General features: G+C 52.7%; 1 protein-coding gene across 2 annotated transcripts in view; it reads right to left on the reverse strand.

Annotated features, from left to right (window-relative positions):
* The window catches only part of ADD1 (adducin 1 (alpha)), a 107,445-nt gene extending 106,737 nt beyond the window's left edge, over window positions 1–708 (reverse strand). Inside the window, exon 1 of one of the 2 annotated variants that reach the window (XM_011936740.1) lies at window positions 18–708. The gene's annotated coding sequence lies outside the window, so the exon portion shown is untranslated. The remainder of the gene's footprint in view (window positions 1–17) is intronic. The other variant, XM_011936736.1, reaches the window with a different exon arrangement.

The raw sequence follows: 708 nt of genomic DNA on the forward strand, positions 1-708 counted from the left end.
AAAAAATCATAACTTACCAGTAATGCATACAGCTATCAGCTATGTTTTTGGTCTTTGGAGATATGATCATTGCTTTCTGCCATTCTAGGCATAAATTATGCTCAAACCCACAACAGTTTCAGGAGAACCAAAATATGTTTTTCAAGGTGGGCATGCAGAAAGTGAATGCAAATTACCTCCCAACTATCTTGAGCCATTACAAGAACAAAGATAAAAGTCATTATAATAGGGAAAGGCCCTCTGACATCTCCCAAAAACGAAAATAAAATATTAAAAAAAAAAGAAAAGAGAAGGAGGGCAAAGGTGACCCACAGCCCCATCGCTGATAAAGTTCCAGGATTATCTCCTGAGCTTCCGTCGGCAGATACGGCTTTTCTCTTTTGGCAGAAGCCGTCGTTTTTAAATACGAGAGCCGACAGGCAGTACCCAAACAGGCGTCCGTACACAAACCTTGGAGCCACCAGCGCCGCGGACCGCGGACCCCGTCTCCCAAGCAGGATGCTGACCAGCCTCCGGCCAGGGTCCTCCTCCTCCGCCCCGACCCCTGCAGCCCACCAGCCGGCCAGGAACGACCGGCCAGGGAGAAGGCTCGTCCCCGGGGTCCTATCACGCTGAAAGACTCGCGGCGCCCTCGCTCCCAGGCTCGGCCCAGGCCGACGGCCCCGCAGGGATCCCTCCAAGACGCCCTCGGCGCCGAAGCCAGCTCCC

Source organism: Colobus angolensis, unplaced genomic scaffold, assembly GCF_000951035.1.
Source record: "Colobus angolensis palliatus isolate OR3802 unplaced genomic scaffold, Cang.pa_1.0 Scaffold157, whole genome shotgun sequence".
Classification (NCBI taxonomy): Eukaryota; Metazoa; Chordata; class Mammalia; order Primates; family Cercopithecidae; genus Colobus; species Colobus angolensis.